Here is a 23,458-nt window from a genome sequence, read left to right on the forward strand (position 1 = left end):
ATTACTAACATTCAACCTTCTTTATGTTTTTATGCGTTCACAATTATTTTTATCTCTATCTTCACTACTGACGTTTTTTCTTGTTCAGATGCTGATATTTTTTCATTGCTATTGTCGGTCTTTATTCGCCGCCATTGATATTTTGTCATCACTGTTCATGACTTCCCCTTTCCGAATAGATACTGTTTCGTCTTCGTCATTGTTGATGTTTGATTTCCTGCTTTTATTTCCTCCTCTTTGTTAGTAGTGTGTACGATCACTATTTGTTGGCTTTGTTCATCAAAGGTTCTTCCTTTTTCCAGTTGATAATGATCTGCTTTGTTTGACGTCATTGTTGTCAGTTTTCCCTCATTGCTGTTGACATTGTTTTCGTTGCTATTGGTTTTTCGTTCTCCTTTATCGATAATAATAATTTTTCTTTATGTTGATCTTGGTACCTCTGATTGAGGTTCTGGCTGATATGTACAGTACATCTATTGGCAGGCAGTACATCTCACTTGACGATATGTGTCACAGGAAGAACATTTGTTTATATGCATCTGAAGTCTGATTAGTGGAATATGTAGCTAATCGACGATATATGTATTGGAGGGGGAAAGGAACTGGCCACCCTACCCCATTATCTCCTGGCCTAGTGCCTCATGACTGATGCCTTATTGGGGTTACTTATGAGGTTCAAACCTGTCTTCGGACTAAACAAAAACAACAACAACATGTTGAACTTGCTGATATCCACGTAGCAGTTTTGTGTGTTTTTCTATTCGTTGTCACTGTTGGCGGTATAGCCCATTAAACAATGTAGATCATCAGGAATCGTCTACACCTGTGGAGTAACGGTCAGTGCGTCTGGCTGCGAAACCAGGTGGCCGGGTTCGAATCCCGGTCGGGGCAAGTTATCTGGTTGAGGTTTTTTCCGGGGTTTTCCCTCAACCCAATACGAGCAAATGCTGGGTAACTTTCGGTGCTGGACCCCGGACTCATTTCACCGGCATTATCACCTTCATATCATTCAGACGCTAAATAACCTAGATGTTGATACAGCGTCGTAAAATAACCCAATAAAATAAAAATAAAATCAGGAATCATTCTCACAAACCTTCACAGCTCATTTCGTAAATCCAGTTCTTCCTATCCCTTCTTCGTGCCATTGTTAGACCTCACAATATACATATTTCTACCGAGCAAATAATAATAATAATATCATCATCCCTCATTCTCCTTGACCTCTTCTATATAAATAAATGTGACCCATATATACGTAGGGCTAACTGTTCTATAGTAGGTCTTACTTACTTACTGGCTTTTAAGGAAACCGGAAGTTCATTGCCGCCCTCACATAAGTCCGCCATTGGTCCCTATCCTGAGCAAGATTAATCCAGTCTCTACCATCATATCCCACCTCCCTCAAATCCATTTTAATATTATCTTCCCACCTACGTCTCGGCCTCCCCAAAAGTCTTTCCCTCCGGCCTCCCAACTAACACTCTATATGCATTTCTGGATTCGCCCATCCGTGCTACATGTCCTGCCCATCTCAAACGTCTGGATTTTATGTTCCTAATTATGTCAGGTGAAGAATACAATGCGTGCAGTTCTGTGTTGTGTACCTTTCTCCATTCTCCTGTAACTTCGTCCCTCTTAGCCCCAAATATTTTCCTAAGCACCTTATTCTCAAACACCCTTAACCTATGCTCCTTTCTCAAAGTGAGAGTCCAAGTTTCACAACCATAAAGAACAACCGGTAATATAACTGCTTTATAAATTCTAACTTTCAGATTTTTTGACAGAAGACTAGATGACAAAAGCTTCTCAACCGAATAATAACACGCATTTCCCATATTTATTCTGCGTTTAATTTCCTCCCGAGTGTCATTTAGGCCTAAATTTGTTACTGTTGCTCCAAGATATTTGAATTTTTCCACCTCCTCGAAAGATAAATCTCCAATTTTTATAGTTCCATTTCGTACAATATTCTGGTCAGGAGACATAATCATATACTTAGTCTTTTCGGGCTTTACTTCCTACCCTATCGCTTTACTTGCTTCAACTAGAATTTCCGCTTTTTCCCTAATCGTTTGTGGATTTTCTCCTAACATATTCACGTCATCCGCATAGACAAGAAGCTGATGTAACCTATTCAACTCCAAACCCTGTCTATTATCCTGAACTTTCCTAATGGCATATTCTAGAGCGAAGTTAAAAAGTAAAGGTGATAGTGCATCTCCCTGCTTTAGCCCGCAGCGAATTGGAAAAGCATCAGATAGAAACTGACCTATACGGACTCTGCTGTAAGTTTCACTAAGACACATTTTAATTAATCGAACTAGTTTCTTGTCAATAGTAGGTCTAGCTGCATGAAATGTGTAAGGACAAAGTAAGCACAATTTGCATTGCACTGTTTATTTTTTCTGGATGCTGATGAGGAGCGTCATAATGTATAAATTTTATGTACTCTAGTACATCATATCTGCACGTTAACGTCACATTTTTATGGTCCATACGTCATCACACGTGAGATAGAGGAACACACGGACAGATTGGAGCAGCTCGTAAACAAGGCGGCTAACAAGTGACTATCGCATTTTTGCAAACGAGAATTGCGAAGCGTTGCGTAGCGATCGGGTCTCGCCCTGTTAATTTACTCGCACATCGACTTCATCTCACGGAGGAAAATAAAACTGCAAGATTTATGCCCTAATGTTGGCACCACCCGATTTTACTCCATGTCTTGGAGTCGGGTACTTAATATTTCAAAGCCTATTCTGCTGCGCAATGGGATACTCGGTTGTTATGGATACCAGTTGAAACATATCTGACATACTGCTTGTCGATATCGTTTTGTTCATTTTAAATCATTGCAGTTTTATTGTTGGTTTATTTTCTGTTTAGAAACGTAGTAAGGTTATGAGATCCTGTCTTGTAGTTTCGACTTTCATAACTTTTGGTAGTAATAGGCCTACATTTCATAAAAATATCAGCTTCCAAACTAGTGGTATCAAACTAGTTTGGAAACTGATATTTATATTGCTTATAATACTGGTTTCATGAAACGTATTACTACGAAAACAATAGCTTAAATACAGGCATTTCCATCAAACTACTGGCTTTATGAAATGTTGTAGGCATATTACTACGAAAATAATGGCTTAAGAAGGAGATGTATTGCTGTCACGCTACTGGCTTTATGAAATACTGTATTACTATGGAAACATTAGCTAAGCGGACTCTGGTTCAAATACCGTTTAGGACAAGTTACCTGGTTGAAATTTTTTCCGGGATTTTCCCTCAATCCATTAAGGGGAAATGCTGGCGGCGCTAGACCATAGACTCATTTCGCTGACACTACCAGCTTTATCTCATTCAGACGTATCTAACCACAGTAGTTGGTAAACATTGTAAAATAACCTATTAAAAACATTAGCTATGAAGGGGCTGGTATTTCTATTAAACTGCTAATGACTTTCTACCTCTGATTGAGATTCTGGCTGATACGTATCTATTATCAGGCAGTAGGCCTACATTTCATTTGACGATATGTATCAGGGGAAGAATAATAATTGTTACATACATCTAAAGTCTGATTAGTAAACTATTTTGCTAGTCAGCAGTGTACACAATGGAGACGGAAAGAAACTGGCCACCGTATCCCATTATCTTCTGGCTTAGTTGCTTCATGAGTGTAGCCTTATGGGTATCACTTATGAGGTTTTAGTCAGTCTTCGGATTGCTGATAAACATACGTACGGGCTTTACAAAATGTTGTATTACTATGAAAACAGCGCCTTACAAAAATGTTGTATTTTTACGGAGAAACTGGCTGTGGAGGAGCTGATATTTCTATAAAACTACTGGCTTTAGGAAATGCTGTATTATTAAGGAAACACTAGCTATGGAGGGACTGCTGTCTCTGTTAAACTCCTGGCTTTACAAAATGCTGTATTACTATGACAACAGTAATGCCTTACAAAAATGGTGTATTTCTACTGAGAAACTAGCCGTGGAGGGGTTGATAGTTCTATGAAACTACTGGCTTTATGAAATGCTGTATTATTACGAAAACACTGTCCACACCTGTGGAGTAACGGTCAGCGCGTCTGGCCGCGAAACCAGATGGCCCGGGTTCGATTCCCGGTCGGGGCAAGTTACCTGGTTGAGGTTTTTTCCGGGGTTTTCCCTCAACCCAATATGAGCAAATGCTGGGTAACTTTCGGTGCTGGACCCCGGACTCATTTCACCGGCATTATCACCATCTCATTCAGACGCTAAATAACCAAAGATGTTGATAAAGCGTCGTAAAATAACCTACTAAAAAACAAAAACGAAAACACTAGCTATGGAGGGACTGCTATATCTGTGAAACTACTGGCTTTACAAAATGTTGTATTACAATGCCATACAAAAATGGTGTATTTCTACGGAGAAACTAGCTGTGGAGGGGCTGATATTTCTATAAAACTACTGGCTTTACAAAATGTTGCATTACTACGAAAACTATGCCTTAGAAAAAGTTGCATTTCTACGAAAACAATAGGTATGGAATTTCTGTAAAAGACTGGATTCTACGAATTGTGATATTAGTGTGTAACCTTATAACCCATTGTCTGTATTACTATAAAACTATTGTGATATTTTACAATTTATTTTGGTTTTCAGATAAATCTATTCAATATCATAAATTTACTTTAAATACTCAATCAATATGATTTATCTATTTGCAAATTGTATTATTTTCTATTACATCTTAAACATTTTTCGGCAAAACAAATTACACAAATTCAAAATTGAACATTTCTACCAATAAGGTTTCCACTACATAAAACTCATGATAAAAATGAATTAACTTTGTTATGCATATTACTTTGTACAATTTAATGGATTAAGTTTAGATTTTCGTCAGTTTTCAAATATCTGATGAAGCTGTACAGGCGAAAACGTTCATATCTATTTGAGATGTAACAGCAAATAATAAAATTTGCAAGTAGATAAATCATATCGATTGAGTATTTAAAATAAATTTATCACATTGTGATATTGTTAGATTTATGAGCGCATATCTAATGGTGATTGAACTTGCATCTCTATTAAACCATTGGTTTTATTGATATTACTATGAAACCAAATTGGAGAATGTCACTGTATGAAATCTCTGCATATGGAGATTGTAACGATGCAGAGGCCACTTGTTTGAGAAACGTTGTTATCTAGATTTGTGGAGCCGGTGTCCGTTCTTTGCAGAAATACCAGCTCGGCCCAGTAATAGTCCTTCTAACCTGCGTCTCTGCATATAAACACCCTGAGATCCGACCTTGGAGGCATCCCTCGTGCTGGACAGTCCTACACACTCCTTCCTCATTCGCCGGGCGCGTGACGTCACCAAGTGTAGTACTACAGACTCCGCCCCCCCTCTCTCCTTGTTTTTTGTATTTGTGTTTGGAATCTCTCTGGTTTCCTAACCTGCTCAGTCTGTGTGTGGACGCAGGGACGCGTGCTACGGGTGAGGTTAGGAGCTCTGACCACGTGACGAGACTGACGCGCCGCGCGTGTGTTTTGTTTTGCAGCGACAGCCGCCGCCGCCACAACCTTCCTTGATTGCTTGCTCACACGGTAACTACTGTTTGTATTGCATGCGCAGATTGCACCTGTGCTAGATTTGTCTTGTGCAATAATAATATTAAAAATATAATTACTAACAATACTGAATACGTATATTAAAGTAGTTCCTTTAATAACAATAATAATAATAATAATAATAATAATAATAATAATATTATTATTATTATTATTATTATTATTATTATTATTATAAAATAGCAAAATATATTAGTGATATTAAAATAAAAATATATAACTATAACAGTTTAATAATAATAATAATAATAATAATAATAATAATAATAATAATAATAATAATAATAAAGTTGAACATTAAATTTGGGAGACCTATAAAACGCTGGAGACAACAATTTTAAAATTAAACACTTTGTGATAAAGAAACATACCAGGAGGCTTAATCTGTGCAATTTATGATGATAATTATTATGATGATGACGTCACTGGTGTAGCTCAGGCTGTAGCGCGTTTCCCTGTTGATCCGAGGTTGCGTTGTGGTTGGTTGGTTGGCTGGCGTGGGTTAGAATCTGTCGAGGCTGAATACGTGGTTCGGCTTTTTCTGTAACTGTAAAGCGAATCAGGTAACCCTATGGCGAATCCTCAGGACTCATTCCGCCAAATACCATTTGGCTATGATAATTTTTATGGACGCTATACAGTCTCGCAGTTGATACAGCGTATCTCCTATGTAGGCCATGAAAGCGCATGGAGGACATGGAGTTAGAGCTGCATACCTTATGACTTCGGCACTAGAACGAGGCGTGTTGAGTGGACCCCGGTGCCGTTCTGAATGTTTTTGTAACGAGAAAAATTTCGTGACGATCGACGACTGAACCCGGGACCTCCCAGTTCGTAGTCAGTTACTATCAACTGAGTTACCCGGCCGCCGTAAAACAATAACAGTACTATAATAATAATAATAATAATAATAATAATAATAATAACCATCATTATAATAAACACCTGTTATGCCTGCGATGTCGTGGTCTAAGGCATCATCCCTAGGACTCTCGTTACGGAATGCGCACTCGTCCGAATTCTCACGGCGAAGGAATTTTGTAATGAAATTTCGGCCAGTGTATGGAACCGGTGCCCACCCAGCATCGCGATGAATTTGGGGTAGGTAGGGAAATCCGGTTCCGCGAGCCAACTATAATGGGCAGATCATCGTGCTAACCACACGATACCTCCGTTATGGTTGGATGATAATTCCATGTGAACGTGAGACCAGCGGCCGACTGGTCAGTCATGGCCCTTCATGGGCTGTCGCGTCACGGATTTATTAATTTATTTTATGACTCCGAATTCTAGCAAGTAAATCATTTATAACTTGAATGTCTCCGATTGCAGTGGCGTTAATGTTTACATCATCGAGCGGATATTGCGTGGGTGAGCAAAGGCGTGGGGAAGGAGTAGCAGATACAGTTAACGTCCGCGTCCCATCTGCGTGTCTCTACAATGATGTACTGGGAGAAGGGAGTTGAACAAAATTAGCAGCGAATTGGTTTTCTTAGGTTATTTAACGATTCTTTATCAACTATTAAGTTATTTAGCGCCGACGGGACCTAAGATAGCGAGATAATATCTGGCGATATGAGCTCGAGTGCAGCTCCGAATAGCATACAAACGTTCTACCGCCTGAGCTACGCCGGAGGCTGTAGATAATTTTTACTGATAAGTTATATAAGATTTTAATTGAAAAAAAAAAAGGTTCACTCACCGCATCGTTTATTGATGTTGCTACTTGGTAGACGAGTGTAACATATTATCAATATGTTAGTCTTCATTGCATCTCGTGGTTGTAATTATTAGGGACCTATATGTATTTTTTGTTCCTTGTTATTACTCTATATTAATAGTTTTACTTATGTTGTATTTAGCCTAAGTAGATAATATTCTCCTTTCATTCGGTTGATGAAATTCGGCTTTGTAAAATTATACCGAATCCTGGTAAAATTAAAATATATTTGATTGGTCTTTCCTTCCTCTTTCTCATTGTCCTACCTTTTTTATATTCTTTTCCTCAAAGTCCTCTCCTCCTTTTTGTCTTTGTTCTTATCTTTTCCTATTTCATTATCTCTTCTCTTTTACCTTATTTTCCTCCTCAACTCTTTCTTCTCATCTTCTTTTCCTGCTACTCATCTTTTTCTTTTCTCCACTTCATCTTCTCTTTCTGCTATTCATCTCTTCTTCCTCTCCTATAGCTCCTTGTGTGTTCAGACTTTTATGAGCACACTTTATATGTTACACGCATGCCCAAAAATTTGTTCACGCGTACTACAGCTTGTGAATTCTGGATGAAAATAAAAATGAAAGTGTTAATCACAAAATTTTACTCGAACAATTTTAATTGCACAATGTGGCAACACTGTAACACTTTATAGCTTATACAGCATTCCCAAAATTTGTTAATGCGTATTACATCTTGTAGGTTCTGAATGAAAATAGAAACGAAAGTGTTAATCACAAAATTTCACCGTAGAGTTTTTAATTGCACAATATGGCAACATTGAAAATTTAGAAATAAAACGTTACTCCAAGCACAAGCTATCGTTTAAAACTAGACTTTCATAGTTCAAAGTACCTCTCTCGTTTATGATTGTTATTATTACTTTTTAATTGTTTAAAATATATTATTTTAATCATCTTTCTTTATTGTAGAAATTACTTATATTCCTTCATAATTTCCAGTACTTAAGATTTCATTTCTTGTTGGTTACAACGATAAATACAATAAACATTATATTACTATGACATTGTGTTGTTCAGTGTTGCCTGGTTGTGTAATTAATCCTTCTTCGGTTGTAATTTTGTCGCTAACATTGTCGTCTGCATTGTCATCCAGAATTCTCACGATGTAGCCCGTGTGCCCGAATTTCTGGAGACTCTGTATAGGTCTCTTGTTCAGTGTTAGAATTCAAGACTATTTAAATGAAACTTAAATAGGCCTAAGACGTCTATATTTTAATGATTAAATAATAGCTGGTCTTAAAATACTATCTCTTACTATTGTTTTTAACTGTTGTAGTGTTGGCATCCATGTTTCTTAACTGAACCATATTCAGTTAAATACTTGTCATTTTTTTTATAGAATGTGATCTTGCTTCCCATTAAATTAATGAGTGATGATGATGATGATGATAATAATAATAATGATGATAATAATAATAATAGTAATAATCATCATCATCATCATCATCATCATCAGCCATACAGATTATAGTCCCAGAAGGACTGTTACGGTCCACAAAAGTTTTCAGCCCATCTCTTCATTGGATCTCCAGTTGATCTCCTGCCTCTTGGTGCAGGATTGCACAAGGGATTCTAGTCCTAGAAATACCCTCACATGCTGTCGCCAGTTATCTTAATAGTGACATATTTATTAATTTTAATAGGTTATTTTACGAAGCTTTATCAACATCTTAGGTTATTTAGTGTCTGAATGAGATGAAGGTGATATGCTGGTGAAATGAGTCCGGGGTCCAGCACCGAAAGTTACCCACCTTTTGCTCATATCGGGTTGAGGGAAAACCCAGGAGAAACCTCAACCAGGTAACTTGCCTCGAACAGGAATCGAACCCGGGCCATCTGGTTTCGCGGCCAGACGCGCTAACCGTTACTCCACAGGTGTGGACGGTAGTGACATATATCTGCTAGTTTAGAGTTCATTTCAAGTTCCTTTAAGATGTGTTCATATTTTCTTTTATGGTCCCACTTGGTAGGCTATAGCCAGCTGTTCGGCGCATGAATCTCATTTCACTAGCAGTGATTCTACTTGCGTCACATTTCCTTAGAGTCCATGCTACAGAGAGTCTACAAAAACATATAGTAATAATAGTAGTAGTAGTAGTAGTAGTAGTAGTAGTAGTAGTAGTAGTAGTAGTAGTGATAATAATAGGCCTAATAACAATGTTTCTAGCTTAAAATTAGCAGAGCATCGACATGGTTTAGGGGTAGCGAACGAGACTCGTGCTCCAAGGCCGAATCCTTTTTGAGCTCATTGCCTGCTTGTTTCCTTTCCGAGGTTTTTCTCAACTGTAAGGAACATTTAGATATTACAATCTTGTTATGAACCAATTTATCGACATTAGAAAACTCTACAGTTGATACAAAGCCTTTAAATAACAAATTATAAATAAGTGAAGATTAGCATAGCCTACCCGGATTAGATTCTTGTCAGGCTAATGGTGATGTATCTCTTTCCCATAGAGCCTGGATGTCTTCGTCTTGTGTTTGTCCTAACTATAACCGATGACCATATGACCAGAGAAGCCCGTACACATGCGTCTCTTTAATGCTGGGTCATAATACTAATCAGTGAGTAAGGAAATCTGTCGTTGACAGTTGATGTTCATGTTGGTTATTATGACTGATGCACAGTTAACAATTTTTAATTGGGGCGGCGAGTTCTATATCACATTGTTGATGATTTAAAACTACTTAATCATACTACCTTCAGATTGAATTACTATAAGAAAAACAACAAACCAACTACAAAATACAAATTCAAGTAGGCCTGCAGAATGTTTGTGAATATGGGATATGAAATGCTATGTACCATTTGAAATCAGCCAACATTGATTCATTTCTTAACCAATTAACCATTTACAGTTAATCAACGTACTTCTCAAATTACGATATTACTTATCAAACTATATCATCTACTCACAAAGTAGCCTACCTCATTTTGCCTCTTTGCCTTCTTTCTCTCATTTTCTCTAACTTATTTATTGATTTTATAAATCAATAATCAAATAAGTCACTCACTCACTCACTCACTCACTCACTCACTCACTCACTCACTCAAATCTTCAATCACTCAATCAATCCCTCACCCAATCAACCAATCAATCAATCAATCAATCCCTTATCCACTCGAGTCAATCCCTCACCCACACAAGGGGTCAATTCCTCGCTCACTCAAGGAGTCAATCCCTCACCTACCTAAATATTTAATCTCCCATCCGCTCAAGTAATCAATCTTTCATCAACCCATTTAATTCTTTAATCACCCAGTAAATCAATTTCTACCTACACAATGGATCAGTCTCTCACCCACCCACTAAATCATTCTCTCATTCACTCAATGAATAATTCTCCCACACACCCACTGGATCAATCCCTCACTCAACCACTATACCAGTCCCTCACCCATCCACTGAATCAATCGCTCATCCACCAATTCAGTCATTGCCTCACTCACCCACTGAATCAATCCTTCACCCACCGACTGAATCTTCCCTCATCCACCCATTGAATCATTCCCTCATCCACCCATTGAATCATTCCCTTATTTACCCACTGAATCAGTCGCTCACCCACTCGCTGAATAAATCTCTTGCCCACTCACTCACTCACTCACTCACTCACTCACTCACTCACTCACTCACTCACTCACTCACTAACTAATTCAGTGTTATGTAATGCACTTATTAAAGTAATTTTCTCCGAGCTTTGGCGAAATGAAGAGTGTGCGTATTGTATAAGTCGCGGATCTGGCTATATTGGCAATTCCGAGAACTAGGTATTATTAAGGAACAGAGGAATATTTGAAGTTATGAGTGAGCTCAGCATCAACAATAAAACTTACAGTACATGATGTTTATACTTATTGATGACTCTTGAACAAGCTTCTGATCACACCGTCCGTCAATCTTACACAACAAAATTACTCTCGCAACCTCTCAGGAGACCATTATCGAAGCAGAAACCCACAGTCGTTACACCATCTGATGACCAGACTGGCGGCGTGATAGGAACACTTCACTACTGCTGTAAGGAAAATTTGTTTATCTCATTTCCTACGTAATTTCCTATCGAGTAAATAAAGTACTGGCTTGATTTCCAAATTATGGGCTAAAATACTCCCTGAGATTCCCTTTAAGTGCTTGCATGACTTAACACAATAATAGTCGTGGCTAACGAGAAAGACAGGCTACGGCGCGAATAGGAGTCACGTGGTTTTCATGGCTTAGTCATGGCCACCTTGACAATCGCTTAATTTAAATACATGTTCAAAGTTCTAAAAAGAATTGATTGATACATTAAACTCATGTTAAACGTGCATTTGTATAAACTTGTTCAATGTTGGCCATGTTATAACTAGGGGGCGGATGTTGATGACCTAAATTTGGTGGTAAATTACATGATTGACTACTTTCGACATAGTTTTGCGTCATCCTCTGAATCTGGAACTCACTAGGATTGACAGGATGTCGCAAAATCACGTTGAAACTAGTCAATCAGATAATTTACCACGAAATTTAATCATTAACACAGTGAAGTAGTCATTACTTGTTCAGTAACGTCCATCAATGATTATATAAGTGTTAAAAGAAGTGTATCCAAGAATGAACAATAATAGCTATGTATGAGTAAGTCATATCAAACAAATTAACCAGAATTGTTCTAAGCCTTCTGTTCAAAGGTTTATTTGATTGTTGATGAAAATACGCCAAATCAACAGGCATGAGTGAACGAACGAACGAGTGGATGAATGAATGAGAAAAGAAATATTTAAAAGATACCTGAAAACTGTTTAATGCAAAGGAAATTGGGGCTCATAGGAAGTGTTTATGTGAGCTCCAAGCTTGTTGGCTACTTGTCTCACTCCGATTTGCGCTGTGCGAGTTACAGTAGAGTAAACTTGCCCCAGAGTACCGAAGGTGACATGCAAAAGCAATGCTTCGTTTTGAGAAGACTTCAATTTGAAAAACGCAGTGAAAGACTAACTAGAACCCGGATTTTATGTAAGCCTAATAGTCCATGAAAGTAAACAATACACATGTAGCCAAAACTACCGAAATGTGTAGATAAATATGTAACATACTGAAAAATGTGCAACAAAGGATTTATTTTGTACTGAATCTGAAGTAACATGGGCAGAACACTATGAATGAACAAAGCAAATATATATATATATATATATATATATATATATATATATATATATATATACAGGATGATTCGAAACCTCTGCGACAAATTCTGACGGGTGATAGATCTAACAATGAGGAACTCTTTTTGTTAAACAACCTATGTCTTTTGACGCGTCGGTTCGAAATTACCGTTGAAAATGTTTTTGCGCTGGCGTACCCCTGTTTGTTTGTCGAGATGTTTGTAAGAGACGAGAAGGGTTATTGTTGTTTATTTACATTTAATGTTCAATACTTTTTCCTTTCAGTTCATTCTAATCATCAATTGGAATGGATGTCTACATTTTTCCCGAGTTAGCCGACATGGTAATGTGTTACGGGGAGGCTCGCGGAAACTGAAGAAGAGCTCTCCACATGTACTAACAACAGTTTCAAAACAGAAATCACCCTCACCACACAATGTTTGCTCGACTTTATCAGCGCCTTCGAGACGATGGGTCTCTTCGTCCCCGGGGCATTGGTGGAAGACCGCGTAGACATCCATTCTCAATTGATGATTACACTGAATTGAAATGAAAAAGTATTAAACATTAAACGTAAACAAATAACAACCCTTCTCGTCTCTTACAAACATCTCAAGAAACAAACAAACAGGAGTGCACACATTCGCATACATTGACGTACGCCCGCGCAAAAACATTTTCAACGGTAACTTCGAAACGATGCGTCAAAAGACATAGGTTGTTTAACAAAAAGGGTTCCTTATTGTTAGATCTATCACCCTTCAGAGTTTGTCGCAGAGATTTTGAATCCTTCTTTATAAGAGTTATTTTTGTCCCGCGCCGTGTCCACACTGTTGAAGGCGTCATTTCTTGGCTGGTACACATTCAGTAACGTGAGGAATTCGGAGAGCCACATTAAATTGCAAAATCGGGTTTTGTACTCCAGTGAATTCATCGCACTTGACCACACGTTATCCCCTTACTGGCTGAACGATCCTTCACCTCTGCTGAGGCATCTGGATATGAGGCCGGCTGTCGACTGGTCCAATTTGGCCCTCTATGGGCTGTCGCGTCCAGGATTTATTATTTACTGAAGCCCTATTGTTAAGGAACCTTGCATTTACTTTCCATTTAAAGTAGTCATGCTTATGATTTTCATGGCAGTTAAATCCTCTCTCGGATTTGAACGCGAGACCTTCGAATCAATGGGCTCTAGATTGCTAAGGACGTAGAGAAGTGTGAGTAATTACGTGGACTCCAAGCCCGTAGGATACTTGACTCATTCCAATTAACTCGGTTTCATTGAAGAGACTTAGACCTAGTAGCGTATTAAAGTAACAACATACAGTAGCTAAATGCTCGTTTTAAATGTCGTATCATTTGTTAAAACTCGGCTCTTACCTCCGAGAAAACACACGGTTGAACAGAGGCGATTACTGAGCGGTATTGGATTGCATTCCTCTTTGAATAGCATTCGTTAATAAGTTTGTTTGGTTATTTAGGATTTCTGAACGCATCCCAAAGCCATAATAATGTCCTCCTTTACGACAGAAACAATTTATATTAAAGTTACACTCATTTATAAAGCAAGGAGAAGGGATCAAATATTTGAAGTAGCAAACCATTACAAACCTTCTTCTGTCTGAGAAAAGCAACAAGCGGTAGTCAAAATCCGGTTCCAAATTGTGATGAATAGAGGTGATTATATGGGTAACATCAGTGTATTCATTTCGCTGTACTGGCTAATAAGTATAACTATATAACTGAGTAACCTAGGGAGTAGAATTAAATTAAACATATTCTTAGGAATTAATGATCTCAGCCGTAGTTCACTCGGCTGTTAGGTCCTCACCGTCGACAACAAGAGTTTGATCCTGTGAAAATTGTACTGACTATTACACTTTTACTACGTCATACTACTTTTGAACAATAACACGGTACGAAAGGACGTGTTTCAACCAATCATAGCTGTTTATCGCTACAATTTTATCACTTCCCTAGCAATTGTTTTCATCACTTCTCTAGCGTTTGTTTCTTTGTTTGCCAACATTTAAAAACTGAAAATTCTTTACTGTACTATAAAACATGCTTTGTGATCGGCATTTGTTTCCCGCATATATAGTTAACTGAAAACGGCGGCTCCATTCAAACTTTTTGGTGAAGTTAACATTAGTGACATAGAATTTTAGTACGTCAATTAATATCTACTATATTATATTAGAGTACTTTATTTTTTATAATCTTTATAAACTTTCTTCTGTTTTTAGCACCTCCCTACCATTTGTTTCTTTGTTTGCCAACATTTCCAACTGCGAATTCTTTACGGAACTATAAAACATGCTTTGCAATCGTCATTTGTTTACCGCATAGATAGTCAACTAAAAATGGAGGCTCCGTTCAAACGTTTTGGTGAAGCTAACATTAGTGAAATATAATTTTAATAGTCTAAGTCAATTAATGTTTTATTGTATTAGAGTGCTTTATTTCTTCTAATCTTTATACAGTGATTCACGAGGAGCAACCCTCCATTTAGTTTACGTTTCACTAAGCAAGGAACTTCAAAGCCTGATTCACAGTATGACGTTTGGATTTTTTTCGAATAACTTTCAAATTAATGATAATCAGACTCATATTCATATGGAAAATGACTCATTCCTAAAGTGCGGGTCTTTAGTCTTGAATCACTCTGTATACATTATTCCACATTGCTGTATTATCACAGTATCGTTAGAATCATTTTAATTATTTCTCACTAGTATTTGAAAATAAAAATAACACGAGATTCAAGGCAATCCTATGATTACGTGTAACGTCTATGCAGGAATTAGGGTAATGGAATTAGGATAAATAAATACAATTTAAATTCTGTAGAATTAGAGTGAACGGAATGAAAAAAGCTATGAATAACAATCAATCCTCCAATGATAATCGTCCACACCTGTGGAGTAACGGTCAGCGCGTCTGGCCGCGAAACCAGGTGGCCCGGGCTCGATTCCCGGTCGGGGAAAGTTACCTGGTTGAGGTTTTTTTCCGGGGTTTTCCCTCAACCCAATATGAGCAAATGCTGGGTAACTTTCGGTGTTGGACCCCGGACTCATTTCACCGGCATTATCACCTTCATCTCATTCAGACGCTAAATAACCAAAGATGTTGATAAATCGTCGAAAAATAACCTACTAAAATAAAATAAAAATCCAATGATAATCCATTAAAACATAATGTACTATTGAGAGGGTAAGAAAAAACTGTTTCTTAGCCATAGAGAAGTAATAATTAATTGGTATACTGTATATAAGTTAAGCACACGAATCCAAGGTACATAGCACTACCACCAGCAATTAATGACCACATACCACGGGGTACAAGTTCGATGGCGGTCCGCAGCCGACTCCATATCGAAGCAAGCCCGAAATATGTGGAAGAAACTGAGGTGATGATGAAAGAGGGGAAGTGTAATTATGGTGATGAAATGACTCCGAGACAGTACTGAGTAGGTAGAGATATCAGTCCTATGTACTGCTGGATTTGCTCTAATCAACCTGTACTCGTTTCTGTTGGAGGCTGTGTGAACACCAGAGGTATAATGCGGCTTGGAAGGATTAGATCAATAGGATAAATCGTGACTCCATCGAGAATCGAACCCGCTAAATTCCAGCTTTGTAGCTCAACGCCTCCTTGTAGTCGTATCTACTTTTTCTATTTTAAAGTTGCGATAGCATTACTGTATAATAGTTGTATTACACTTGTTGAAATGAGCATTGTAATCCCCGTAAGATATGCAACCAGAGGTGCACACCACTGTACTTTTATTTAGGGCGCCCTTTTTAATATAGACGTTGCGGCATCATGAGAATGCCGACAAAGATTTTTGTAATTATAAATTTAAGCAATAAATCTCAAACATTTATTTATGAAATAAAATACGATCAGTCGTTTCGAAAATCAAAATGAAATATAAAAAGCGAATATAACGGATATATAAGCCTACTTAGCGACAATTCAGTGCCTCATCTTTCGGCAATAAAATATTATGACTTGTACAGCAGGCTACATTACGTAACAGATGTGCATTTATTGACTTATCTTATAAGAAGTTTTGAAACTGTCTACCATCTACACTAATGCTCATCTCACGTCTTTTAACAAGATTTCTAGACACGCTGGTTTTCATCTCTATCAATAGAATTGAACTTTAGGCACATGGTCCGTTTCTTTCAATTTATTGACGATTGTTGTCTTATTTTTACTTTTAACAATTTCGTCTCTTTCCAAGCTGCTGTCTTGGATACATCTTGTTTAAAATGATCTTGTTTATCTTACTTTTTCCACTAAATTTTGGGTCGTTGAATCAAATATTGTTGAACACCAGGACATTTTCACAGAAATATAGCATGATATATTTGTACAATTTCTTCGCAATATAGGTAATATAAATGAAGATTCTCTGTTTTATTGTGTATTGCATTGCCACGAACTAAACTGAACTGCACTGAATGGAAGTCAGCTGTATAATAATCTAACCTTAATGGCACTTCAGCCTGTGTTATTGTCCATACTACGCAACACAAAACCTTCTCACGTTCGATTCATGGAAAATGTAAACACTATACCCGACAGAAACGACGTTAAATCCACGAGTTGTAAACATTTTCACGGAAACGCATCACCAGGTTTCTTGTTTTGACGTACAGTAATTTGCAAAGAGAGAAGATGAAACACTATGGTTTAAGGATGCAGATAGTAATAAAAATTAAAAAAAAAGTAATAGATGAAATAGTTTAAAGTTTTAATGTCTACCTGTTCCGTTCCTACGTTTTCTTGGTCCGCGAGAGTGTATATTGTTGAACACAAATTTAATGGGGTAAATCTTACTGTAATTCAATAGTACTCACGTCATCTAAAAATAATCAGAAATGAAAACATTTTATCCTCCAATAATGCAAAAATTATGATGGACATTCTAACAAAGTATAGACTAGTCTCTCGACTAAACGCTTAATTATGTAGGCTATCATGATTTTACAAATAAACATAAAAAAGCAAATTCCAACACGCAATTTTCAGCAATATACGTGTGAGAAAGAAGCGATCCTTGTCTGGATGCAGATCGTTTATAACAGATGACTTCTCTAGCCGGCACCAAAACCGTTTATTGCGATGTGGTAACTAGCTAACAAAATCTGCCGCGATCTTCTGAGCCCACTGAAAGCCGTTATGAGTTGCTATGGGCAGAACGAATCGATTTCATGCACAAATATATAGCCGGAGAGATTGGATGTGCGAAGAAAAAAGCTATCGTGTCAGCCAGAACTGATTTCTCATGTCTACAATCATTGGCCAGTCAACGTCTCTACTTGGAATGTCAATAAAACATCTGAAAAAGTTGCTTTGCCTCTAGGACTTATTCGATCGCTGTACACTTGATTTCATGTTTATCGGTCGCACTTCCCAAGCTTTATCCAAACATACCAGGGCATGCAAATACTAACCAGAACTTTAAATTCTAAATAATAATAATAATAATAATAATAATAATAATAATAATACGTCAAATACTTGGGTGTACTATAACCAGTAACATCAGCTATTGACAAGAAGTCAAAAGGAGAATAGCAATGGCGAAGGAAGCTTTTAATAGAAAGAGGAGCATCTTCTGCGGACCTCTAAAGAAAGAACTAAAGAAGAGAATAGTGAAGTGCTTTGTGTGGAGTGTAGTATTGTATGGGGCAGAAGCATGTGGACATTACGACGAAGTGAAGAGAAGCAACTAGAAGCATTTGAAATGTGGATATGGAGAAGGATGGAGTGTGTGAAGTGGACAGACAGAATAAGAAACAAATCTGTGTTGGAAAAGGTGGGTGAAGAAAGAATAATGTTGAGAACTGGCTGGATCACTGGTTCAGAAGAAACTGCCTTTTGAAAGATGCACTGGAAGAAATGCTGAACGGGAGAAGAGTTCGGGGCAGAAGAAGATATCAGTTGATAGACGACATAAGATATATGGATCATATGCGGAGGCTAAAATGAAGGCAGAAAATAGGATGGACTGGTGAATCTTGTGTTTGCAGTGAAGGATCTGCACTTGGACACAACACTATGAATAATAATAATAATAATAATAATAATAATAATAATAATAATAATAATAATAATTCATTCGTTCTTCTGCCCATGGGCAGGTCTTTCACTGCAAATCCAGCTTTCTTCAATCTCTCCTATTTTCTGTCTGCCTCTTTGCCGCCTCATATGATCCCTTTATCTTAATGTTGTCTATCATCTGATATCTTCTTCTGCCCCGAACTCTTCTCCCGCTCTCCATTCCTTCCAGAGCATACTTCAGTAATCAGTTTTTTTTAGCCAGTGACACAGCCAATTCCTTTTCCTCTTTCTGATCATTTTCAGCATCATTCTTTCTTTACCCACTCTTTCCAACGCAGCTTCATTTCTAATTCTGTCTGTCCACTTCACAACTTCCATTCTTCTCCATATCCACATTTCAAATGATTCTATTCGCTTCTCTTGACTTCGTCGTAATGTCCATGTTTCTGCCCCCATACAATGTCACACTCCATACAAAGCAATATTATAATAATAATAATAATAATAATAATAATAATAATAATAATAATAATAATAATAAACGGTGAAGATGTGATATTATTAGATACTATGAAGGCACATTGGAGCATGGAAGAGAACTGAATGTATGGTTTTTCATGAGCTCGGCACCACGCTCCGAACGTCTTTTTACCCCCGAGAAAAAAACGGTAGGTTACTTAATTCGAAGAAGACGAGTTTATCCCGATGCCATTCTGCAAGTTTTGTAACGAGAAATGTCCTTTAACTAACCTGTATTGAATCACAGTAGCAGTTTTATCTACCAAGTTAAAGATCTACAACAATAATACTAATTATAATATTTAAAAAAATATATAATAATAGTAATAATAATGATTAATAATAATAATAATAATAATAATAATAATAATAATAATAATAATGCATCACATCACGGCATCATGATAGATTACAATTGAATAGTGTTTCCCATAATCTTATTGGACCACCGGCATGATCTAAGATTAGTAAGCGGGAATCCTACTCCGAAGCTCTACTCAAGAGTGGGTTAATCCTGCTTGATCTGATGACAAGGTTGGGTTTTCTCTGAGAATCTGACCACCTGTAAGGCGAATGCTAATGAATCCAATTGTGAAGTTCCGGACTTTTTCTCTCCATCGCTATTGCAAATTCTTCCGACGCTAGACAACTGAGCACATGAGATAGTGTCATTAAATAACAGATTGATATATTACAGCACTACAGCTCCATTATATCAGCGATCTTCACATTGGCTCTGAATAGTCTCCATAATTTATAGAAGTGTCGTAAAGAATTTCTACGGCAACACACATCCTTGTATGTCTATCTTGTTCTGTCTACCAATAGCCCTTCATATTGCATGACTTCGTGAAATATGTCATAACTACGGTCGGATAGACACAGCGATAGCTGGTGTTTAATGAGTACACTCGCATACCAACAGTGGGGTGACAATGAAAGATAGATCAAGTGTCGCTGACGAGTTGGAGTTACTTCTCGTTTGGACAGCCCTTCTCCAGCCGCCCACTCGTCGCTACTGCTGCACATCGTTATGCATCCGTCTATACGCGCTGCCCGCGGGCGCCCCCACCCCTTCGGTGCCGATACGGACCGGTTCCCCATCCCCAGAAAACTTCAAGACGGATACCGAAATTCCTATCTCGATTTTGTAGCATAGCACGTGGATAATAATAATAATAATAATAATAATAATAATAATAATAATAATAATAAACAGAGGAGCCCAAGGTTGCGGGTTCGATCCCGGGCCAGGTAGATGGCATTTAAGTGTGCTTAAATGCGACAGGCTCATGTCAGTAGATTTACTGGCATGTAAAAGCACTTCTGCGGGACAAAATTCCGGCACATCCGGCGACACTGATATAACCTCTGCAGTTGCGAGCGTCGTTAAATAAAACATAATATTATTAAACAGCGGAAAAAAGTCATTCGGATGTGAAGGTAACTACAATGCGACTAGTTTGCCTCGTCAGAAGGTGGTTGTTTACGTAAGCACAGTAGAGGCGCGTGCAGATGGGCAGGGCATAGTTGCGCCCCACGGTAAGATAAAATGCAGCAGATAAAAAAGGGTCCCTATTTTGTGGGCATAGTTGCGCCCCGTTCCCATCAGGTAGAGAAAAGGGGATTGCATAGTTGCGCCCCGATGAAATAGGTAGAGAAAAAGACACTACGGAAACTCGAGCCTCGTAATCAACCAACCTTATTGATTTCTTATGCGATTTAATATTTCTTTATCGATACCGTTAAAATGAACACCATGAAGTTGGCAATATTTTATTAACTGTTTTGCTACTGTTTATGCAGTGATTATCGATAGCCTACTGTTAAAATGAACACCATGAAGTTGGCAGTACTTTATTAACTGACATATTCAAATGAGTGAGCCGTTAGAATATGGGGACTTAGCAGTCTTTGACATTTTATTAATGATTTTCACACCGTCTGCGGCGTATAGTGAGGTTAATTTAAAATGAATGTTAAGTTTAGTGAAAAGGGTAAAGAGTTAATAATTCACAATGACTCTAAGTTTCAATTTTCGAAACCCTGTGCCGTAGGGTAAATATATCGATGTACAGACAAAAAATGCAGTTCATTTATTGTGTGTGATCGATAAAAAAGTGTTATTTTAAATAGTAAAATTGATCATATGCTAGGCTACCTGATTTCAATGCAGCTAACACCGTAATATTTGTAAGTAATTTTTTTATATTATGACAATCACTTTCGTGTGTACTATGTCTATCGGGGCGCAACTATGCCATGTCCATTCTGCTACATGATTTCTTCGGGGCGCAACTATGCCATGTCCCTTCTGCTACCTGGTTTCTTCGGGGCGCAATTATGCCATGCCTAGGCCTTCCAATTGACCGCGGGGCGCAACTATGCCATACCGGTGCAGATATAGGTCGAAGAGAAATGTAAATTGACACATGGAATAATCACTGAATATTGGTTGTACGTTGATATAACTATTGTAATGGCATATTTTGTGTACTTGTCTATAAATCCTTTAAAGTGGCAATTGTTCAACGTTTTGAATGGAATATTGCCACTCATCATCATTCGACACAAGCCCTGGCAAAAGTCATATTTCATATTTGAGGAGGAATTTGAACTTGAACCCTTATTTTCTTCTAACATTTTTCATGTGTTTCTGTGTATTACAGTGATGTTCTATCGATTGTTTTTAATTCACACATACATAACCGACACTTAATTGTTTAACCAGTATCACTACTAAACATGTGGACACCATATTCTTGTATTAAAGAATACACCCTATGTTTTTTAACATGTCTTCGGCATTATGATCACTTCACCGAACACAAATGAAGGATACCTTTACGTATCTCAATGTTCTCTGTTCACTTACAGAGGAGGACTGACTGAGAACGCAGAGTGGCAGTTGTTTTCGGTGTCCGCATGGTGCTCTCTGCGGACGGTACCGTGTTGATTACTCTGCACACCTCATGCCGTAATCTGTGCGTACAATACTTGTAAACCGTAAACATGACTTTTATTTGACTTTTTTCTGCTGTCTAATACTTCATTATATAGACAGTAACGAGTTCAATGATGTAAAACAAAATTCTTTGACGAACGTTTTATGAGGGCTTTGCGTGTTAGAAGGCCTATCGCTTAAATAAAGTTGTGAATGATATTTTTCACCATTTTGCATAAATTAGTGGAAGTGGTGCTGTGACTAATTAGTGCGTCTTCCGTGTAGTGTTGTAAAAACCAGTGCAGCGAGTGAAATTACGCGGAACGCCGAAAATTGAGCAAAAAAAAAAGTAGACTGCAGCAAGAATGAGAATGCTTGAAATGGTGTCAGAGATTGACTTCTTAGTTTACGATTATAAACTTTTAAAATCAAATATATGAAAATAAATTTATAAACAATCAATTTGATATGACTCTATAATCTTGTATTTGCTGATGATCGGGTGATCATCACCAATGATAAAGATGATGCAGAATATTTGGTAAAAACAAACTGGTGGGAAAATTCAATAAGTGGGGCGTAAAAATAAATCTCAGCAAAACCGAGTACCTGAATGTAGGAGAAGAGCACATTGACCTGCAGTTGGAAATCAAAACATTCGAAGTTTTAAATACTTGGAAGAAGGACCTTCTAAACTAGATATCCAGAACAGGATAATACAGGTGCGGAAGGCTATACAAATGCTCAACTCCTTACTGTGGTCTGTGAATAAGAAATTGAATACACAGTTGACAATCTACCGAATTATTGTAGAACTGATTTTAACATATGGAGCTGAATGTTGGTAACTTACGGTAAGAGATAAAGGGAAAATTAAAGCCGTTGAAATGGATCATGTAATGAGAATAAGGGAAGAACGATGGCCAAAAAAAGTTCTTCAATAAACTATATAAAAGAGGGAGAGGAAGATCCAGAACATCATGAAAAGATGGAATTGAGGATGCTATGAACATCAGTGATATACTTAGGCTCTGAAGACTGCAAGATAAGAACGAGTGGCGGTTGAAATGCGAAGGATTGTTTCAAAAGATAGAAGTTTTTGGCTTCTCCTGAAAAATTTAGTCAAATGGACATGTTCAGTTTTGTAAAAACTATATATATATATATATATATATATAATACTACAGCAATAGAAAATGGATAATATCAAACTAATATTGTTGATATCATTAAACGTGTTCGAAGAAACGAACACCAAAGAAGTACACTAAACTAATTAAAAATGAAAAGAAAAAATATTTTGTCACTTTCACATAAGTACAATAATGAATACATATACAATATTACCACGATTTTCAAAAAAACACAATCTCAATATTGCGTTCCGCACAAACAATAAGATTGAAAAA

The 23,458-nt window shown here is 37.5% G+C and overlaps 1 protein-coding gene across 1 annotated transcript in view; it reads left to right on the forward strand.

The window, feature by feature from the left end:
• Positions 1-5,447: 5,447 nt before the first annotated feature.
• LOC138705602 (uncharacterized) overlaps positions 5,448-23,458 on the forward strand; it is a 32,186-nt gene continuing 14,175 nt past the window's right edge. Inside the window, exon 1 of the mRNA XM_069834203.1 lies at positions 5,448-5,604. The gene's annotated coding sequence lies outside the window, so the exon portion shown is untranslated. The remainder of the gene's footprint in view (positions 5,605-23,458) is intronic.

This window comes from Periplaneta americana, chromosome 9, assembly GCF_040183065.1.
Source record: "Periplaneta americana isolate PAMFEO1 chromosome 9, P.americana_PAMFEO1_priV1, whole genome shotgun sequence".
Lineage (NCBI taxonomy): Eukaryota > Metazoa > Arthropoda > Insecta > Blattodea > Blattidae > Periplaneta > Periplaneta americana.